The sequence below is a fragment of the Triturus cristatus genome, chromosome 3_1 (assembly GCF_964204655.1).
Source record: "Triturus cristatus chromosome 3_1, aTriCri1.1, whole genome shotgun sequence".
NCBI lineage: Eukaryota > Metazoa > Chordata > Amphibia > Caudata > Salamandridae > Triturus > Triturus cristatus.
Window position 1 is genome coordinate 341,838,694 of NC_140583.1, and position 20,665 is coordinate 341,859,358.

The window sequence follows — 20,665 nt, forward strand, 5'->3', positions numbered from 1 at the left end:
TTTGAACAGGTGAACGAAGGGTTCTCGCTCCCTTGATCACCTTTGTTTGTTTTTCCACGCTCACCTCTTGCTGCCAACTCCAGATTAATCGCACTTGCTATTTCTTTGGACAGCTCCAACAGAGGGACCTGCCAGCTAGAAAAATATCAGCTTCAAACAGAGGATTTGTACGTAGCTTACTGTTTCCACGTTTGCTTAACTATTTGGAATGTGAGTAAGTCTTTAGACATAAAGTAGGTATAAGCCCATGCTGATGTATTAAAGCATAGTTAATTATAAATTAAAATATTAACCCTGATTTAAAAAAGAACAAAAAATACAAACGTTAGAAAGGAAATATTTGTCCAGATTAATGGTGTAATAACTCGAATGAAGTCTATTAAATATTTGGGAAGATAATGTTAGTAATTTAAAACATCAAAATAAATACAATTGGCAATGAGGTATTATTTTTAGCAGGCTTCCCTAAAATGTTGCTGAATGTAATCAGGAAATATGTTGGATAAGGGTTTTTGAGAAAGGTATTTTCATATTCAGGAATGACCAAATTAAACAACTGACAAATAAATTTGGCACCGGGATGTTCCGAGGAAAGGCTTTTCCTTGCAGCTCACTAGGGCACTGGAGACGAACCGGCGTCATCATAGCTCAAGAATAAAAATGTTATAAAATTTCAATTTGTCTTAAGTGATAAAATGAAGACTTTTACTTATTGCCCATTTACACAATGTTCCTGAAGCCAGTTGTGTGTGCATGTTCTCGTCAAGAATTTTTCAACCATGTTTCTATGCGCTGTGTTAGTTTTAGCTAATTGTTCGTATATACACTGACAGAAGGGCTCCTTTAACCACTGCCAGGGTGGTCGAGCAGCCACCTTCACTGGCCCTGTGGAGGCTCACCAGCCATATCTAAAGGTCCCCGCCAACAGGGGAGGGCCATATTTTCAACAAAGTCCCATGACTGAGATGGCTGCAGCACTTTGGGTGAAACTGCAATGCTGGTTTGGCCGCCATGTTATGGAGGGCAAGGTATACGCGGCTGGGAATACGAATAATTTTAACATGCTGGGACATTTTTTTCAGGCCATTGGGGGTCATTGGTGTCTCTTAAGGCCTGTTTCTAACATGCATTGCAATGTGACCCAAGGAGTATAACTAGCATCAGAAGACCTGTCCTAAATAAGGTTGGTATTACGATGGCAAGATTGTCCTACAGCGGATATGCTGCCAAAGGGTCATTTCTGATGGTAGAAACAAATGAAGCTCAACTGTGGGAAACAAAGTGGTTACCCTGTCTCTAACCTGTCTGTGGAACAGCAAGAGGACCTGCTCCTTGGCTTGTAAATTCAATGAATTGTCTCCCAGTGTTCAAGTGAGCTGCAAGAAGACTGGATTTATGTCTCACATTTTCCAGTTACTAAATTACCTCAAAAGTCTTATAAAGGACATGTGTTTAGCCACTGAGTTCCTGCAAAGGATGTTTTCTTCACATGTGCTGGTTGTGCCCTAGATGGTACTTGCCAGATCTGATCAATTTTTAAAATATGCAATGGCACAAAAATTCACTGAGTCAGTCAGATGTTAGGGCAATCCCACCTCTTTACAAGATATATTTATTTGTTTTATTTATTTGTGGTATTTATATAGCTCATCCCTAGCCCTAGGGTAGCGCTTTGCATATAACAAATTTACCCCAAATGTCATTTACAACTTAACATATTAGAGGACGAAAAACACAGAGGTGGTTATGAAGAAGTATGTGGTAGTCCTTAGTCAGTGAAGTATAGTTCGGAGAGTTGTGTTTTTAGTTCTCTATGGAATGTCAGTAGTTTAGGGTTTAATCTGATGCGGTCAGGGATGGAGTTCCATGGACGTGAAAAACAGGAATGAGAAAACTTGTTTAAAAGATTAGTTTTTTCGGGTTATGGTATTTCTACAATCAGGCCGTTCTTGTTGCTTGTATTATTTTTGCTGCCTGTAGTTTACCAACAAGTAGGAGTTGTTCAAAAAAGGCTAAATTTTCACAATGTGATGATTGATCATGCCTTTTTGGGTATTATTCATTACTGAATCTTGATTGATAATTGTGTGTCTATTCTTGAGAGTTTTAATCTGGCCCAAAATAAAGTCCATCACCAAGACTGCAACAGTAAGAGAGGCAGTGGGCTAAAATAATCATCCATACAAATATTAAGGTAAAGATCATCTGATTCCCAATGTATTAGTTCTGATATTGTGCCTTTATACTACCACTTCTTCAAGGACTAGAACCTTGGAATATTTCAGATTCTTGCTGAAACACTTTCTGTTTCTTGTACTGGTCGGATAATTCCACTATAGTTGTTCATTGTTCCACCTAATCATAGTAGGTAACATAAATAGTCATTTTGAAGTCCTTCTTTAGCATACTGCTGACACTTTCTTGGAAATGTGTATCGCCTCAACCTTATTAATAGTAGCCCCCAGTGGTCATGAAAGCACCTTTAATTCTAATTGGCTTTTGTTGCATCCTCTGGCCTTTTTGCATTCCTTCCAGCCAAGAGTCACATGACTCTTTTCCCTGCTGAACAGTATGCCAGCTCTATTTTGAAGTGGCACTTGTAAAGCCAGCAATCCAGTACCCTCGGTGAAGGTTAATTTTCCCAAATTTAGTTTAGTCATGCCCAAAAAAATGTCTGGCTAGCTTTCACCACCGTTCTTGTTGAGTTTGCAAACAATTGAAAGTTTATACTTCTTACTCAGGTTATGTGAAAAGGGAAAGATTTTCTTGCATAGGTTACAAATACATTGAAGATTACATTTTTCTGATACAACAGAAATCATAATCCTTTGGCAAACCAGGAAATAGAGCTATTCAATTAAAGTAGCAAAAAAAATATTACTCCTCCAGAATCATGAATATTGCTATAATGATCAGTACATTTCAGCCTTGTTGATAACTTCAGAGGCGTTTCAAAATGCAACAAAAAATGGACATGCATAAAAATGTATTTTTAACTTTCAAGCAGTTACATTATTGCTTTATAAATTCTTCTATAGCACCTTATAGAGTCTTGTTTACAAGGTTCTTCATTTTATCTGCATTTATTTACTATAAATTGATTAAGATTATTGTGCAGTGACTCAAACATTGAATTAAGTGAGAGTGCGAGGGTTAAGCCAGAATGACTTGGGAGGTGAAATCAATAATAATTACTTATGGTAATTTTTTCTGCCAACCTGTTTTAAGTACACTTTTCATTTTAGCACTGTAAACATGTCCTAGAAACAACTGGCAGTGCCTTCCGCCCCTCACCCAGGAAGTCATCCATGCTGGCATGATAGAAATGACATTGCCCTGGTTTGTGGCTGCCACTAGCATGTTGCCATGTAGTGGTCCCTCATTACCCCTCATAAGCATAGCAAATCCTGTCCCCATCTGGACACCCCATGAGCAGTGACAGTATGCCCTGCATAGCGGCAGGCTCTGGCAGGATTCATTGAACTACCACCTGGTTTGCAGAACTTGAAGTAAATTAAAGTTGCACCCAGGGCATGGCCAAGTTTACTTTCCTCTACAAGGACGAACTGGCATTTTTGGCCCGAACCCCGACGGAACCTCACTTTGACAAAATACTGAATCCTTACCGCGGATCTGCCCTTAGGAGAGAAATTTGAGTTTCCTCATTCCTCCAGGACCGCCCCAGTCTTACTACCTGAGAGGTTTTGTTTACACTCTCTAAAATCCAGTAGCAATCCGGACCAGACTTTCTCATCAACGATTACTCTCGGAGGCACTGCCTCTCTACTTACCGTGCCCTGAAGAAGCCCTTGATTGGGCGAAACGCGTTGGCTGTTTTGTATCAAGAGCACACCGTGAATAAAATCAAAAGAACCTTAACAACAACGTGAATTTTCTCTCTCTTTCTCCCGAATTGTTATATTCACTATATACAATTTTCTTGAATATTGCCTCTCATACCCCTGTATAAAACAAGTTTATTTATGGTCATATAGCAGCTGGCCATTTGAGGCGGGCAATAACTTATTACTTTACTGTGACCTGTCTAGGCAGTGCAGTCATCCATAACCCTGCTGCATGTTCTCCTCTCTTAAGTACATGGCCAAGTCACACCCTGGGCATGGCCAAGTGTGTGGCTCTCCTCCTTTGTCATGATAAGGAGCCTGTGCTCTTCTCCCGAAGTTCCTGTCTCACCAGACAGGATCCTCCTCAAGCACAGTGCCTTGTTGGTATTCCTAGATGTCTTCTGCTAGTAGTGCATATTGGAACTTCTTCTACAGCTACACACCATAGGACTTCTTTCAAATGTTGAACACTTCAGTCTCTCCCCGTGCAGTCTCCTAAGGCCTCATGTTAGTGATTAGCTACTGAGAGTTTAATATTTTTTGTTTTAGTCTTAGAGACCCCTGTCAGTCTATACGCCCTTTTTTACCTATGTACTGAATGCTTCTACTGTTTTGGGCCCCAATACTGTAATTTGCACCTACATACTAGCACACTGACACCCCCCTCCACCAAAGTTGTGCTGTAACAACTTTCTTTTGGAACTCTGCAGTACTCATCACTGATCCTGTGTAAATGTTTTCTTGATTCAGTGCCTCAAGCCGTGGAGTTTCAACATCTACCCATGCGACATGGAGACAAGACCCCCCTTGACAATATTCATAAACCTAGCATGATGAAGATACTGTGCATTTGCTGAGTGTGCAGTTATAGTGAAATCTCATATTCTGTTAAAATGTAGCCATTTATGTCTATTATGTATAAAAATAAAAATTTTAACATTCAAGCGCAATGTAAAAGCATAGACTACTATCATGTTCTTTTTGTTTAGTATAAAATAGCCATGAAGCGTAAGAAAATGTTAAAATCAGAAAGGACCACACTTAACAAGATGAGCTGTGCAACTGCAAACCAACAATGTCTCTTGCGTGCCTGCTCTCGCATACCAGTCCACCTAAGCCATAAGAGAGTGAGTGAGAGTGGATACAGAAGGTAGTTATGTAATATGATCCAATGTTACCAACTAGGGGTTTAGTAACATCATAAACCACGTGACTGAAGGCTGAGTTGTCTAGAAATGTCACTAAATCCATGAAATGGCAATATTGCAACAGATTGCACTTAAATCTAAGAAGAAGTCAACACAATCGTTGTAGATACAGATTAAATTCCTTATAGTTCTTTATCATTTCGTTTAACACCCCCTGATGGTGCTGGGAGGTATGAGGTATTTAATTAGCATGATCCACAATATTATTTTAAATATTTCCCATATATTACAGGCTCCCACGGGTCCTTGCGGTCGAAAGAGAAATGGACTGAAATATGAGTCAATTGCAAGTTATACCTCACTTTCAAATAACAACTCTGATCCAATCCATTTCATAAGTGAATACCAGGGGTGGGCAATTATGTTTAGCCTGAGGGGAAACCATTGAAAGTTTAATTTTTTAGACTTCCATAAGTATTCAAAAAATCAGTTGTTGCATTCTCAGTTTTTCAACGTAATTTTGACTGTCTTTAACTAGCAAAACCATTGAAACAAAAGAGGTTTATTTCACCAAATAGGAATTTTGTTACTGCTTAAAAAATGAAAGTGGTGTGGAAATTCACTGCATGGCAGATTTCCAAAATAAATGTGAATTAGCTACATTTTCTCTACATGAGGTGGTAATCAGCTCTCCTTTAGCGTGAACAATCCAAGAAAGATAACTTTCTTTAGTGAAAACAACAACCGAACAATTTTTTGCTTAACATATTTTATTATCTAACATCTCCTAACTCCGTGGTTCATAAATTCTAGGTATTTCTCCCCAGTGCTCGCAGAAGCAGCAGGAAGGGTGGATGTGTGCCAATTTTCTGTGATGCGTTGGTTCTCACAGTGCTTTATTAAGTTTTATGGCTGCGCTGTGTGGCTGCAGTCTCTTACTCTTGTTCATATTGCTGTGCATTTATCTTTGAATGTTAGGCCCTCGTATTCTGGCCTGAGTGCATTCATTACCTGGATCATGAAATGCAATTATGCAGTGCATTCGAAGAACATGTGGAATGTGTACAATGATTTTCAAAGCGCAATGCGCCTGCTGCTGATAAAATCATACATTGCACATATATATTTATTCCCTCTACACTAAGAGAAAGGTTTTGCAAATTACTATTGCATGCCCATAAAAGCAACCTGTTATGCATACCAATTAGTATGTGAAAATGCAGTGACTTTAGTACAATTTGTGTATTTATACTTTTGTATAGCATCAACCGGACCCATGTGGGTATCAGAGCGCTTGACATCATTTAAATTAGATTTTATATACATTGATAATGGGAAATAAGGAGTGAGATGTCCTTAATGGGGGAAGGGTGGAAATTAACCATCAAGATGACATTAACGGGAACATAAAGTGGGACTGGACACACAAAGATTGGAGCATCATTTTGGGTTGGATCAGAGTGGAAGCAAACAGTCTAGAGTCTGATCAAATGTATTCATTATATCCTTTCTGACTCGCTTCCTCGGTTTCAGTGATCGATCAACTAGGGCTATCAGAATAGAGGTACTCATGACTGGAAGTAGCGAAGAAAGAGGAAGGATTTTAAGTCCTTTCTTGAGGATGGCATGAGAGGGGTTAGTTCTTCTAACTTTTGAGATAGAGTGCCAGATGTTTGGTGTGCTGCCCCAGAAGGACTGACTCAGCATACGGAGTTTTTTTTAAGAATGGGGTTTGAAAACAAAGTTAGTCTGAGCTTCGGAGTTATCAGGATCCACCGAAAATGATTAGATTGCAGGATAGGTAGTTTGATTTCCCTCTGTGAAGAGCCTGGTGTATGATACAAGCCATAGGCTTCTGGTTTCAATAAAGAGCCAATTGAGGGTGTTTATTATGGGTACCATGTCATAGTCCCTGTGGCCCAGTACCAGTTGGGCTGCCGAGTTGGGTGATGCTCTCAGAGGTGCTAGGTGTATTTTAGGGATGCTATCAGAAGTGCAGCCAGTGTAGACAGTGATGTTACGCCGTCACTGTAGTGTAGACAGGTTTTGTGAGGACTAGGGATTTGACCATTTTATTAACTTCTTCACCTGTAAGAAAGGATTTCATTTTATGCTGTGCACCTCAAGCTAGGGCACTGATCTGTGTGTGCAGTTTAGGTTTTTGGTCAGAAAGAAGCCCAGGGATTTGCAGTGGGTTGGTTTACAATCAGGATTGTTAGATGTGTCTAACCAATCTGTATAAGTGTAGCATTTGATAAGGTGAGATCAGAAGTAATTCTGCCTTATGTGGGATCAGTTTAAGGCGTTCTTAGTTCATCCATGTTTGTAACTTCATTACTCTTCACAGTTCTGCTAGGTTGTCAGAGGAAGAGGCCTTCATGTCTAGTTGTGTGTCGTCAGCTTATAAGTGTAATGTATTTCTTGATTAACTCAGAACAGTGATAAAGAGTTATGGGGGTATAACATGAACAGGGTAGTGTTGAGGAAGGATCGAGCCTTGTTGGGTTTCTTGTTCAAAAAGTGTCGGGGTTCAGATGTTTGTTTCTCAGCCACAGCGTTAAGAGTCATTGGAGAGGTAAGATTTAAACTAGGACAGAACTGAGTCCTCTAAGCTGATCAGGATTTTTCGCATGGATGCATGATTGACAATGTCAAACGTTGCAGTCAAGTCCAGAACAACATGGCAGGGTTCACTATTTTTTTTTTGCAGCATTGCAGATTCTATGTTACACCGGTTTCTAAACCCAGATTGAGCAGGTTATTTTCTTCAATTAAGTATTTCAGCTATTTTTGTAGGCAATTTTATTTTTTCATTGGAGAAACCCAATTCCCTACTCCCCCAGCTAATGTGGGAGGTTTCTTTTGCTTTCTCTTGGTGTGGATGTATTCATATCTCTAATATTAACACATCTCTGACTATTCCTAGAAAGGGAAGGATTCTTGGACAAGTTTCTGAATGCAGACAAACTCACAAGATTGTGCGCATTACCATGCCTTGGAAAAAATACTTCATGACTCTGGCACACAATTTACTCACGCCTAACAGTACATCATCCTAGGGTAATATCATACATGAATAATTCCCATATTAGTGCAAATTCACACTTCAATCCATTTGTATGCCCAAATTAATTTTATAGGTGCAGCTGTCTTTGTGACTCATTCCCAACATCCCATCAACATGAATTGAAAACCAAGGTGTGTTCCTTGCTGTGAAATAGAGCTAAATATGAACTTCCAGTGCAAATATCATGCATTCGCAATACCACCTGAACGTTATTAACCATATAGTTTCAATATTTTTAAATAGTTATTTTATGTGATACCAGTAAGTTGTTTATGGGTTCTTCAGCATACTTTCTCACAATTGCTTTTGGGGTATGGGTTAGCAAGTTTTTAAATGTAAGTTAGATACTAAACTTGGTGCAGCTACGTACCTGTCTGGTAGGGACCATCTGTGATATTCCAGAATAAAGACAGTGTATCCCATTGGTCTTTCCTTTGTCACTCGTTCCATGAGCTCTGTTTTACAAGTCATTAGTCAAATGCTTGTGTATACATTAAGTTCTTAATATTTGGGTTAAAAGCACTCAAACAAGCAGTTTACTAAGAACATCCCAGAGGTTAGAACCACACATTCTATATGATCTACTGTTGTATTGTGCAGATATCCTGCTTGTTAGATGATCAAAGTTTCTCGGATGCTGCACAGTGATGAACCAGATTCTACTGGTACCATTCAGCCATACCCACAGAACGCTTTCTGCATGGTGCATTTAGTTTTAGTTTGAATTATTTTCTGCATTGCGGCAAGTGAAGTGCTTTATAGCTGCCTTCCTACGTTTACACATGTTTACATACTAGGGGCCATATCACATAAAGTGAGCACAGGAAGCACTTAGTTAAGACACAGTCTCTGCCATAGGTTTGGGCTAACTGGTGTCTAAAGTAGCTGAAGAGCTAGGGCAATGCTATTTTGCCAAATTTGACATTGATAAATGATTGCTTGTCATAGGCACTTTAAAGGTATGTACTACTTCGGATTTGGCTGGAAATGTAGCAACATGTGTAGACATATCTGTAGTAAACAACAGAGAATAACACAATAACATACACAAAGCAACATAACAACACAGTTACAACATAACAGAGCATGCCACAGTCAAAACTTACCACAACACAATAGCACTACAGCACAACAAAAACCCTTTCCAATAGTGAAGTAGAAAACGCAAAAGCACAATAATAGAACTCAACAACACGTCACCACCACAACAAAATTTCATGCAACAATGATTCACAAACATTCTTGTCACATATTACCACCTCTAGAATTTTGTTTTTATTAAAGGTGGTAAAAGATGTTTGGAGTAAGCAATGCATTCACTTATCACAATTAAAAAGCCCCATTCAAAAATGTTTTGTTATCTGGCCCTAGGAGTCTCTCTGCCTGCTTTCACACATTGTATCCTCAATTTGGAAGCCAATGTATATGAGACCAGTAGTCAAGAGCACAATGATCGTGGGTCATATCCCTCCAACCGTTGATTGGTTTTTATGGTTGATATGGTTTGACTATCATTTATAGTGCTTATAAATTATCTGTCCAAAAGTAAGTACATAAACATTAAATATTAAAGATTAGATAGAAAACCATGGGGTAGTATTCGTAGAAATTGTCTAAGTTTGGAGTACATTTAGAGCAGTTCTAATTGGTCTAAATAACTCTTTCAATCCTCCAAATTGAATGCTGTGGTGTAAAGGTTTATAGTGTCAAGCAAGTATTAAGCAGTGGTCAAGCAATATCAATCGTCCGTAGATGCCTCCATCTAGTTAAAAATGTAAACAAATATTTGCATTTGCAGCTGATGTCACTTTCATTTTTATAAGGTATTTTGGAGTAGATTGTTGAGTTATAAATCCTTCTGAAAATGTTGGATTATTTCCTTACCTATCATGTTGCCTGAGTAGAGGAGAATTAAGATATGCCAATAGTTAGGTAGCATAGTCGGACAGATCATGGGTATCATTAGAAGGAAGTAATAGTTGCGGGTTTCTAGTGTTTTGTGCTTACAGTTTTGTTATGCAAGGGCTGATCATCTTAAATTCACTATTGAATTCACGCCTTTGCCAGCAAATTGAATGCTCTGAAATGTTATTATGCAATTAGGAAACATGTGCTGCCTTTAGAACCTGGGGTATGTGCTGGACAAATGTAATGAGAAATGTACAGATGTCAACAAATATCAATAGATGAACATTTAAACATTTTTAAAACACAATTAATTAAGCAGAGAGACACTCAAACTAGTATGCAAAATGTTGGCTGCTATACAAATAAATGACAAACAAATAATGAAGTGTGGGCACAAATAAATGAGCAAAGGAACCCAAGGAGTAGATGATCGATGTTTCTTAATGTCTATCCAATTATTGGTCAATCAATGGATAAAATCATATAGGTTCCCTTCGCCCTTTATGTTAACCATGTTTCGACACTAGCCTTGTTATGGGTTATCAGCAGAACTGTTAACATTCATATGGAGCATGAAGGCATGTACTAGCAAAATATGTAGAGGCATACTTAACAAGCCCCTTGCACCGCCGGAGTGTCAATCTTTTTGTGAGGCACCGGCGCGCAGTATGGTGCCACAAATTTACACGGAAAGCCACCCTGTGTGGCTTTTCGCGTCCTTGTAAATATGGCCCCTTTTCATGCAGCACTTTGCGTGAAAGGGGCATTCTCAGGTTTCTGAAACCGAAGGACACCCATTCTGCTGCACACATAGAAAGAGGAAAACATCTCTTGTGATTGTTTTTGTGCAGGCAATTTTGCACCTGCGCAGAAGCTCAGGGATACGTCACATTGTTGTAAATATGATGTATCTCTTTGCTTCAGAAGTAACGCAGCACAGCCAAATGGCTTGCGGCACCGTCCTGCGTTACTTCATTGTAAATATGGCCCTTAAAGTACATGTTTAGTGGATATTATGTAAATAGGTGTTCCCAAAACATATATATTGAAAGAAGGGGTAAACACATCTACTCATTGAATCCGGTAAAGCAATCTAAATCTACAAACGAATCAGAAGAAAACAGTGAGGACTGAATAACAAACTGTGAGGTATTGAATTTTTATTAGCTGTAAAAAATTGGATAATTATTTGGGGTGGAGTGGGTGTCTAATGTCCGCTCTTGTCAGGGTGAACCCTCAAAGCCACTAAATTAACCTGAGATCAACCCCCTAGGGCCCCTTAATCCTTAGCAAATCACTTAATCTCCCCGTGACTACCAGAAAAAAAAATTACGTGTCCATCTGTAACTTAACTGGTGCTCATGTAAAGCGCTCTGATGATTTCGGGTCCAGTTTGCGCTATATAAAACTACCCTCCAAAAAAGACAGGCATAACTTAGGGCAATGGGTAATGTATTTATGCAGTAGCAAAACATCAAATCAAGAACTGAGTTAGAAATAGAGAACAGTTTAATTAACACAATGCTGCCGAAATAACACAAATCCATTAAAGCGAAACAGAGTCATGCATATTTACAGATTAAGTGAAAAAAGTGCCAATGGTGGACAGGGACTGATTTCAGTCCGACTGTGAGGGAGCTCAGGTTGGATATGGCAAATGGATTGGTCATGGGGAAACTCTGGAAGTTGCAAAATGAGAAAGTCCTAATCCAAAAAGCGACTTAGTCACTGTTGTAAAGAAAAAGCTGTCTCCTCACAGGACAAATCTGAACTTGTAGCTACCACTGTGGATCTGCAAATTGTATACCTGCTGCAGGTTGTCCCTGCTAAGGCCCTGGAGCTACGAGGTTTTTGCTTGAAAAAGCATCCAAGTCCCAAAACAGAAAGATTTTTTTTTTCAGAGATGCAGGAGGATTTCATGGGGGTGCAGCTGAAATTCATTAGACATCATGAAACTGTAGTTTGAGTACTTTTCACTGTAGATCCTCTTGGTTCTGGAGCAAAAGTTTTCCAATGTTTCCAAACCATATCCTGGTGTCCAGGGAATTACAAGAGTAACATGTAAGCCCAATGGACCTAAGGGGACATCTAGAGACTCTCAGGGTGAAAGACAAGAGGCAATCAGTAAATTCCAGTCCAACTTACAGGTGCCACTGGTCAGCTGGGAATTGAAGGGAAAAGGCCTCTTGCAGCTTTTTGTATCCCTGTAGCCACACAGGATGCCAGCCAACTGACCCTTCTCCGTCCTGGGTACAAAAGGGAATAGGTTAATAGCTCATCACAGGTCACAGAGAGCAGTTCCAGTTCTTTTCTTCCGCAGGTCTAGAAATTGCCTTGTAGTTCCACATTTATGACTGACACCAGCTAGTGGGGTTGCTTTTCCTAAGCAAACACAAGGAGATGATAGACGGAGCGCTGAAATGTTTCAGACACTCACCCCCATTCACAGATCTGGGTTGAACCCATCATTGTTCTTTAGCTCACTCCGCCACCTCAGTTAAGACCCAGCTATATGCAAATCAGTCTTGGCCCTGTGCCTCATGGGAACAGTCCAGCCCGAACTGCCAAGCCAGGTCTACCATTTGCTCACAGGCCAAACCCTGCATATTCTATTGAGCATAGAGGAGTCATCTATGCCTATTCAGGTCAGACTATTATGCTCTCCTGGGAGAACATTTCTCACCTTTTTCACACCTCTTCCCAAAATGAGCACATGCTTCGAGTTACTGGAGAGTTAATACAAATTAGCCTGCAGTAGCTGCAGGCAGGGTAAAGTCAGCTTTCTAAAAGTTGCCTCTCATATATTACCATAGATTGGACTTTTATTAAACATAAAAATACGTTTATAGATGGAGTCTTTTGCTGGCGTAGGTCAAAAGTGAGAGATAAAAGTGCATAATCCATTCTTTGACTTTTTTATGCTATGTACCTGTTACAGCCTAACCGATGACAGTACAGTTTTGGGCCTGGAGAAACATGGCATTTTTAATGTCACAAGGAGGACTTAGAGATGGCCTATTTAATATTTAAAACCAGGGTTTTCTGGCGGATTCTTTCTTCATATTTATAGGCCTCAATACATTTCTATGGTCAGGCATATGTTGAAATAAATGTAGGCATCAGAAACCACTTGTCAAAGAAGATGTAGACCAACAAGGGAATGAAACAGGCGTGGTTCTTTGCCTAGTTACTGTTTTATATATGCACCTCATTTCTGGGGCAAATATTAAGCAGTGCTGGATCTTTGAGCCTGAAGTTAGGGAACAACCATGCCATAGTAAGTTACATGTGTTAGCCGCTATAGTTATTGAGCACAATGAATGACAGATGAATCAGCAAAATACAGTTGAGTGAATAACTGGCATATAAACATAGCTAAACCTAAATTCTGTCATTTGGACATCAGAACTGACACTTCACTTGTACTTGAGCAGTCAGTCAATTGAAAGATATCCTTTTATTATAACCTGGGAATTTATATTCATAGGATAGCTAGCAGAAGGTACAAGTTCCTGGTAATTAAGTTAAAATGTAGTGTATTTTCATGTGCCATTAGTAGGATGAAAGCGACACAGACTTCCACAGTCACTTCAATGCTTCCAGTGATTAAATTCAAGATTCTCTCTAGACTTATGTATGGCACAGCTTGTGAGTTTGTTATTGAAAACCCCATAACTGATGACACCACAGGGAGTTTTTTTGTGATGTTCAATCAATCAATCATAGGTTTGTTGAGCGCGACTACTCACCCGAAAGGGTCTCAAGGTGCTGGGGCAGCCGGGAGGTGCAGGATCCAGTCCATCAAGGAGGTGGTCTATCGAAGGGCCATGTTTTGAGGTTTCTCGTGAAGATGGGGAGTGATATCGTTTGTCTCGGGTGGAGCGGTAGAGCGTTCCAGGCTCTGGCCATGGAAAAGGAGAAGGAGCGGTCTCCTGATCTGGACTTCCTGGTGCCGGGGGACCATGGCATGGGAGAGCTGGGCTGATCGTAGGCTCCTTTAGGGTGCGTGGAATTCGAGTCAGCTGTTCAGGTATGCTGGTCAAGGGTTGTGGAGGGCTTTGTGTGCGTGGGTGAGAATCTTGAAGGTGATTGTACACACATTGGAGTGTGCGCAGGTGCTGGGAGACGTAGCAGTGTCTTGGCAGGTTGAGGATTAGTCTTGCGGCGGTGTTCTGGATGTTTTGTTGCTTGTGGGTGAGGTTTTTGTTGATTCCGGCGTAGAGTGTGTTGCCGTAGTCAAGTCTGCTGGTGACGAGGGCGTGAGTGACGGTCTTTCTGTGTTCCAGGGGGATCCATTTGAAGGTTTTGCGTAGGAGGCAGAGGGTGTCGAAGCAGGAGTATGCGACAGAGTTGATCTGGCGGTCCATTTTGAGTTCGGAGTCCAGGATGATTCCGAGGTTGCGTGCTTGGTCCGTATGTAACAATGTTGAGTCCGTGGTTTCTGACGATGGGGGCGAGCGGAGCCATGTAGACGTTGAACAGCGTGGGGCTGAGGGAGGATCCCTGGGGGACTCCTCAGGTGCTTGGTGTAGGGTCGGAGAGGAAAGGAAGGAGTCTGACCCGTTGCGTTCTGATAGAGAGGAATGAGTGAATCCAGTCGAGGGCCTTGTCCTGGATCACTGCGTGTCGTGAAGTCTGCGTGTTAGGGTGCGGTAAGAGACTTTGTTGAAGGCCGCTGAGTGATCCAGGAGGATGAGGGCAACTGTCTCATCCATCAAGTCAAGGATGTTGTGCTCTTAGACGGAGGTGGCGAATTGGCTGTTGATGGCTTTCTCGATGACTTTCCCTGGGAACGGGAGCAAGGAGATGGGTCTGTAGTTTTTGAGGTCGGTGGGGTCTGCCAAGGGTTTCTTCAGGAGGGGGTCGATCTTGGCGTGCTTCCAGTCATCGGGGAAGGAGGCATTCGCTAGGAAGTGGTTGATGGTGTGGCGAAGCATGGGTGCAATGGTGTCGGCAGCTCTGGTGAAGATGTGGTGGGAGCAGGGATCCGTGGGGGCCCCGGAGTGGATTGACTTCACCGTCTTCAGTGTGTCTTCTGTGGTGAGAGTTGTCCAGCTGTTAATCGCTGGCTTCAGAGTGTCGAGGGTGGTTGGTGAGGGTTCAGTGTGTTGGTTGTCTTCGTCAAAATTGTCGTAATTGTTCTTGATTTTGTGGTGGAAGAAGGTGCTGAGTTGGACCATTTTCTTTTTTCTGTCTCTTACTACCATATTTCACCTGGAGATGCATGACAGAAAAAAAGGATATCACATTTTCCAACCTAAATAGGGCAGAGGGTGTCAGAGACATTGGGCCCGATTCACATAACAAACTTAAGACGAAATCCTAAACTTAGTACCATTTTGGTATTCACAGAATGCACTTACTACTTCTGGTATTCACAGAATGAACTTACTACTTTTGCGATTCACAGAATAAACTTACTACTTTTGCTATTCACAGAATGGATTTAAGACTACTAACTGTACGTCCGCACTCGGGCCGGAGGCGGGGCTTCCGGGCCGGAGGTGGGGATTCCGGCCAGTGGCGGAGATTTAAAATCTCCACCTCTGGGCCGGAAGCTCTGCCTCCGGGCCGGAAGCCCCGCCTCTGTGCCGTAAGCCCCGCCTCCAGGCCAGAAGCTCCGCCTCCGGGCCGGAATTTCCGGCCCGAGTGCGGACGTAAAGTTAGTAGTCGTAAATCCATTCTGTGAATAGCAAAAGTAGTAAATTTATTCTGTGAATCGCAAAAGTAGTAAGTTCATTCTGTGAATACCAGAAGTAGTAAGTGCATTCTGTGAATACTAAAATGGTACTAAGTTTAGGATTTTGTCTTAAGTTTGTTCTGTGAATCGGGTCCTGTACGTTGAGTAAGCCAGAGGAGGCTCCTACAACAGAAAGTAGGCGGTCTTCCAATCCCTAAATTGGGTGGCCAACCGGTCCGTTGTTTTGGCAGACAGTATACTCTATCACATTCCTTGCACGTGTATTCTATCTGCTTTTTGCCAACATAAAAGGTTTAAGCACATTTTTACCTTCAACTTAGACTTATTGATTTCCTGCTCCCCATGATGTCCTACTTTGATTTGAGCCATTATACATTAAGCTAATTCTTCTTATTTGTCAGTTTGTGTAAACTTCTTTCCTTACATGTTTGCTCTACATGGCCTTCCTCAACAAATTGTGTGAACTCTAATTTTGACCCCACCTTCCACATGGTGATTTTATAGTGCACGTTTCTCAATGTATCTCTATAGAACCGATCATGCAAAATAAAAGTATTTAGTCTGATATCAACTTCACAAAAATAATTTACTAGGGAAAGAAGAAAACCAATCTGCTCTCTATAATGTTGTATATACTATTTTGCATGAATTTATAATGTTTCTTACAAGGTGCTATTGTTTACAAATGTATTGTCGGAGCATGAACTGATCAACCCGCCAAGTGTCTCTCGTTTTTACTTATATTGTAAAACAAAGCGAAATTGTCAAAAATGCTACTTCACAAAATCGAAAATGTATTTAGAAGAATAGACGTTTTTGACATTTACAATTTTTAAATGTAGATAGGCAGAACATATAGAGTTATTGTGTTATTATAGCTGCCGATTCTTTTATTTCATGCTTTTGGATTAATTCACTAGATGTATTTGTGTTTTTGATTAATGTAGGCACAGAAGGTTCTTAGTAGTTTAAAGGATCGAGCCTTGAAAATATCACCTGCGGGTTTACATTTCTAAAAACGTTTTAGAAATGTGTAACTTGGATTGCAGAAAACTGTATTGTAAAATACACCAAAATATTAATGCATTGTGCCGCCATCTTCTGACACTGAAGGGCAAAATGAATATAATATTTCAATGTCTTTTTTCTTCGCGGTTATTCACTGAAGTCATTTGAAATATTTCAGTCGGTTTTATTATGCGTCTGCAGTGCTCAAGACAGACCTATTTACGAAGTTGACCCTTTGAATGTTACTATGATACAGCACCTGTGCAACATCTGTAGCGAATTCTTCTGGCAGCCATCCATTCTCGCAATGGTGGGATTCTGAACTCAACGGAAAAGGAATATAGGCTGTTCAGATACTCAAGCAGGTATTATTTTAAAAGGTTAGATTTCCAAATGGTAAGAATTCCTAGTGTGAAGAGCAATTTCACAAGAGGTAAGATGAAAGGGAACGATGAACAGTATAAAACTGATTCGAGTTGTCTCTTTAACTCTAAAGATTATTTTGAGGTTTTCTGGCATTCAGGGCAAATATGACCTCACCCATATGAAGTTTTCAGAAAGTCATCCAGCTGTCCGGTTTGTTTGGTGCAGTTTTAACATGACGATTGCAATAACAACCTCTTTTTTTGTCAATAAGTCTTTCTTTAAATTTTTTTTTTTATAAAACTTAGGGGTATATTCACAAGAACGTGTGCTAAACATCACCAAAAAATGCTAAAGCAACTTTACACATCGCAGCCCATCGCGGGAAAATAACCCCGTGTTAACGTGGAATTCACAACTCGGCAGTGGCATGCGATAGTCCGCCTAAAACGCGGCCAATGTCCGTGATAAAACCACCCCGATGGAGATAAAAACACAAACCACAACACCAGAAAACATGCGATGAGCCCATTCGCAATGAGGAAAGCAGGGATAAGCACCGCCAGGACCACGAAACCCATGGAAGGCGGAAATAAACAGACCAAACAGAAAACAACAGCCAACCACAATGGAGGCAACCCGAGCCAGCAGACAACCCCACCAAACCCATTGGCAACAAAACATTGTACGCGGCAGGCCATCTTCGACAAGATGAATGCAGCCTGAGAGCGGAGGAGGACAATGGCAGAAAACCAGAACTCCAGCACTGATGCGAAAGGCACAAACAAGCAGAAACACGCCAACAACAAGAAGGCAGCAATGCACACCAGAGATGGGAGTCTAGCTCCACACCATGAGCTGGATAACATGGAGGAAATGGTGTCCAACACATCAGTCTGGAGATGGTGCAGGACTTGGGGACCGGAAACTGCACCGAACAACAGACACAACAGCAACGGGGAGAGGAACCAGCAGGGATTGAGGGATGGGGGAAGATGGGCACAATGGCACACATGCACAACTAAGCACAGCACAACTGCAGACAAACCATGCCCAAGAGTAACAACACCAACCAGGAGCACAAGTCACACAACCCGGCAGTGTCACACCACTGAAAAGCACAGAAATGAAGACAACACCACCTGAAAGGGAAATGGGTGAGCGAAATCAGAGCTGAAGGGACATCTCACACACAATGCAGCATACACACATAGGAACATCGAACAAAATGTGGTACAAACACCAACTTGTGCACGACCAAACACAGGACACAAGTGCACCCGCCTGTGTGTAAACGGCCATACGCAACTGGCAAAGCACGAAACAGGGACATGACAATGCACAAGTACAAATACACAGTCCTGATGAGGTAGCAGTGCACGTATGGCAGGGAGCCAGAGAGTCCATGACACACACACATTGGCATACAAATCAAGACACAACACAGTTGGAGAACAGTGAAAGTGCGGAAACTTTCTCAACAAGTGCGAGTCAGTATGGGCAAGAAAAGTGCCATGATATGCAGACAAATGCAGCAGCATATCTGAATGAGGAACATAGGAAAGCGCCTATGTCCACCTTAGGGAAAGTCTGTCACCAACACAGTCAGTGCCAACCCGCGTTGGTTGTCCGCGCCTGGAACATGAGTCCTGGCCAATGCAGCCATGTCCACTGTCGTCTTGGTACATGTGACCATATCCATAACATGCAACCATGTATCAGGACACGTGCAATGGCTCGAATCCAGTTATGGCTGCAGGTACCTTGTCACTCTTCCATGAACGCGAGTGCAGCAACGTAGGCCAACATCTCCAATGAGTGATCGTCGTCCACCACATCTGACATGTCGTTGGTGTAATCCATCAGCTGACCCGGACAGATGTGCTGACTCCAACCACTGGACCTAATGTGCACCAAAGCCCAATCGGGTAGTGACTCAATGTGCTCACTGCACACGACGACTCGTGCAATCTCCCAGGTCAAGTTTCCGCCTACATGCCAAACATCCATGCATGCCATAAGCGGTCATCCTGGTGACACTCCTGGTCGTGGGACAACAGGGGGCGCACACATACTTTGTAATCCAGGTCAGCTACCATTACGTTGGAGAGGCAGACATCAATGGACTACTCGAAAATGCACGAGTGATAACGCAACACAGGCTGTACGCAGGTGACCTGCGCAAGGCGGAAGCTCAGCCGGTAACTGATACGCAGCACTGCCAACGGCAGTGGCCCCAGTACATGCAGCAGATGTGCACGGTACAGCTCCATGTGACGAGTCGAGCATGTGTCCAGGATGGTCTTCCATTGCGTCAGTGGCTATGTTTGAAGCGCCACTGGCTTGCCCCGAGACAGTCCGGCGGATGAAATGGCACAGCTCGGTGCAATGAGCAGTGTCTGCGTGCAATGGGTGCAGGGCTTGGGTAGGGTGGGAGCACGTGTGAAGGCCATTTCATGCACGCCAACTATGACCAAGGACTACTGCAGGTGAAATTTGTTACACGTTGGTGTCACGTCGGGCAGTGCGTATCGTATCTGTCAGGGGGTGCTGGGCACATGCAAGTTCCTGCTCAGACCTGCAGATGTCCTACCGCCTGATAGTACAGACAAAGGACCTTTCATCCCTACAGTAACTTCACCAGCTGCATGCATACAGGAGATGTACAGAGGCCGGTCGTGGGTGTGGTAGGACGTCTGCGACCCTGGGAATCATGACTGATATGCCCAACACAATGCACATGAGCGGACTCACTGTGTCTCACGTTGCCACACAGCTCCTCCTCCCTGCCACGGGCACCCACACTTGTGTGTGCTGCACGGTTGCATCACATGCACTCCTACGGAACACCATTCTAATGCCTGTTCATGCATGTCTAGAGCCATCCCAACAACACAGCGACGCTGGCCTTCGAAAGTGTGCGCCCACTTGGGTGTAGGCCAATGGTCCGGATAGGGCAAACACAGGTGTTCAGCCCATGGCTGGCTGGGATCGCGCTGCGAATGAGGCCAGGCAACAGACTTATGCATCCGCAAGACTGATACATATAACTCCTGGCATTCATGTGCCAAGACCCAGAGTGTTCTTGCGCTCTTACATGTCCCAGTACCTGCGGGCCCGCCCTCCTGCTGCATGCCACATTGCAACATTGTGTACTGTGGCCCTGGTGGCGACAACACCCCAAAACAGAGACACACTTACCGCACTTCCTTCACCGTGCCAGGTCTGGACCACGCTCTGCCCCCCTGCCGAACCAGTACATGCAGCCTGTGCATGCAGGGGGGTAGGTGCAGGGCTACATGTCCCGGGTCACTGCCAACGCTGAGGTGAAATGGCAACGTCCGCAGAAGACAGCACACTGTGATCTTGCAGGGCCCATGCCCATCATGCTGACACAACGAACACACAGACACACTTGCTCAGATGGTGTAAATGGCTACGGGCATGTGCGCACGGCAACATTTATTATCAGGCACACTTAGCGAGTGACAACTGTGTTGGATGTGTGTAGGTTGTGTGCACACCAGCCGGCAACGGCTGCCTGGTGCAGTCAGAAATCGACAACAGTGTACATCGTAAAGGACACGACCATTCAACCATAAAGGCCCCATGGTTTGTGCTGCAC

General features: G+C 42.5%; 1 protein-coding gene and 1 long non-coding RNA gene across 2 annotated transcripts in view; both read right to left on the minus strand.

The window, feature by feature from the left end:
- Positions 1–20,665, minus strand: part of THSD4 (thrombospondin type 1 domain containing 4) — a 2,089,562-nt gene that overhangs the window by 1,052,549 nt on the left and 1,016,348 nt on the right. The gene's annotated exons all lie outside the window — the stretch shown is intronic.
- LOC146860223 (uncharacterized) overlaps positions 1–20,665 on the minus strand; it is a 74,731-nt gene that overhangs the window by 47,996 nt on the left and 6,070 nt on the right. Inside the window, exon 2 of the long non-coding RNA XR_014978808.1 lies at positions 12,114–12,214. This is a non-coding gene — a long non-coding RNA (uncharacterized LOC146860223). The remainder of the gene's footprint in view (positions 1–12,113; positions 12,215–20,665) is intronic.